Source organism: Oratosquilla oratoria, chromosome 16, assembly GCF_046742065.1.
Source record: "Oratosquilla oratoria isolate Oo_2021 chromosome 16, ASM4674206v1, whole genome shotgun sequence".
NCBI lineage: Eukaryota > Metazoa > Arthropoda > Malacostraca > Stomatopoda > Squillidae > Oratosquilla > Oratosquilla oratoria.
The window spans coordinates 8,868,300-8,870,799 of NC_134792.1; positions in this window are offsets into that span (position 1 = coordinate 8,868,300).

Sequence of the window (2,500 nt, forward strand, 5' to 3'; positions counted from 1 at the left end):
TCCGGTGAGCGATTGTCCGGTGAGCAATTATCCGGTGAGCAACTATCCGGTGAGCAACTATCCGGTGAGCAACTGTCCTACACCCGGTTGGATTGGCGTGGCCCACTAGACTAGTCAGTATATAAACCTGATATGCCAAGTTTATATACTGACCTTGCCTAGGTGTTGAGCAGATTCTGTGGTGTGAAAGAGGTGTGACCCAAGCAGTGGGGGTTTGAAAGAGGTGTGATAAGCACTTTTTGAGCAAACATAGAGAACATCTAAGGTGTGGCCTAAGCAGTGGGGTGTGAAAGAGGTGTGATTAGCACTTTTTGAGCAAACATAGAGAACATCTGAGGTGTGGCCAGAGCAGTGGGGTGTGAAAGAGGTGTGATTAGCACTTTTTGAGCAAACATAGAGCACATTACATTACTGGTGAAGCACAAATGTGTTTTATTGGACTTCATCTTATGTTTAGTAACATAAATAAAAATAAAAATAAAGTTAAAAACCACCAAAACATTAAAAAAACATATATACGAACAATAAAGAACACATTTGGACAGTTTTTAGAACATTTGTTTTTAGGACGAGTTGACCACCCAGCTTGTCATTCGGGGGCCAGTTGTCCTAGAGGAGCAGTTTTGGGGACCAGTTGACCGGGGACCAGTTGACCGGGAACCAGTTGTCCTACAATCAATATTACCATGTAGGCTGATCATACAGTTCGTGGTAGGTTCCTTTGTTGGCACAATGGTAGCAGGCAGGCGCCCTGCACTCGGTGAGCCCGGGATCGAGACTCCGTGATAGCGTGGTAATTCATACTCACGGAATACTCAGTCAGATGATAACTCTTGTTCTATGATGTCTCAGTAAAACTAGAAAAATATGCCGTTATGAAGGTTATACTAGAGAAAGAGGAAGAGGAGGCATAAGAGGAATGTGGTGTGATAAGTTCTTCGGAGGCTTAGAGGTAGAGAGTTCGGTGACCAGGCGACCAACAAGTAGCGGGTTTTTCAAATGTAATAAAACAGTGATGAGATTTATGGACTTTATTCTGCGTGGAGAGCATAGAGGAGATAGTCTTGTCCGCTTAAGCCCGTGGTAAAATCTAAACCTGTCCATTGAGCCGTGGTAAAGAAGGATTTGGTGTCGGTTGACATTTCATCATTTACAGATAGCATTTGTACATAAGAGGCTAAAATTGGCGTGAAACTAATTGAGTGATACACTCAATAATTTGCTAACTAATTACAATAAATATTCCTAACCTAAAACAATAGGAAAACATGGCATAAATGAAATAGAACAAGAGGGAAAAATATATACAGAAGAAATATCGTTTGTATGATAGTCTTTAACGGTCGCCTTGTGGAAGTTGTCCCACGAAGCTGACCGATGGGCGCTTGACCTAGTTGTGAGGCCTCTCTCCCTCATTATCGTGGAAAGGTCAGGTTCTTGCTGGTGGTCCAATACAACACTAATTCCTAAGATATGTGCGCCCGTTAGCGTGCATTGTGCTGGAACGAGCGTTACCCTCGTCTGGGAGAGTAACGTGCTATGACGTGCCTTGTGAAGTTTCACTCTTGCAGTCTATCTTCTTGCAGTCTGTCTTGGTTGCAACAGGAAGGTGGAAGAGAGGAAGGAGGAGAAGGAGACAATGGAGAAGAAGGAAGAAGAGAAGAAAAAGGAGGAGAAAGAGTCGGTAAGTAAGTTAGAGGTGTAGGAGCAAGTGTACTTGGAGCAGGAGTAGGAAGAAGAGGAGGAGAAAAAGAAGAATGAGGTGAAGGTAAGGACAGGAAAGATAAGGAGGAGGAGGTCGTGGAGGAAATAAAGGAAGGCGAAAATGAGGAAGAGGTGAAAGTCCAGGAAGATAAGGAGGAGAGAAAGTAGAGGAGGGAGGAGGAGGAGGAAAGGGAGGTGGAGGAGAAATAGGAAAAGGAGATAAAGAGAGAAAAAAAATGAGGAGGTGAACGTACAGGAAGAGGAGGAGAAAAAGGAGGAGGAGGAGGAGGAGGAAAAGGAACAGGAAGAGAAGGGGAAGAAAAGGAGGAGGAGGAAAAGGAGAAGGAGTAGGAGGAGGACGAGGAGGGGAGGAGTAGGAGGAACAGGAGAAGGAGGAGATGGTGGTGGTGGAGATGGTGAAGGTGGAGAAGTGAGCAGTAGAGCTAGAGGAGGAGGAGGAGGAGGAGGAGGGAGGTGAATGGTGGAGGCGGAGAAAAATTTGTAGTCCTCAGTTTTCCCGCGTTTTCCGATCTTGCAACAACGGCTCTCGAGGTGCGCCTCTGGTTCTCCGCCACAATCACCACCATCCCCACCACCAACACCACCACCAATTTTTTTAATACTGATGGCACATACAACAATATAATACCTAACCCAATCCAATTTAACAATGCTATCACCTCAAGTAACACAAAACACGACAACAAAGTTGGTACAAACAACGGGGGAGGTCTGTTTTCTATTTGGAAACTAACTCATTCGTGATCACAACTCGATGATCGATTGTAAAGAAGCC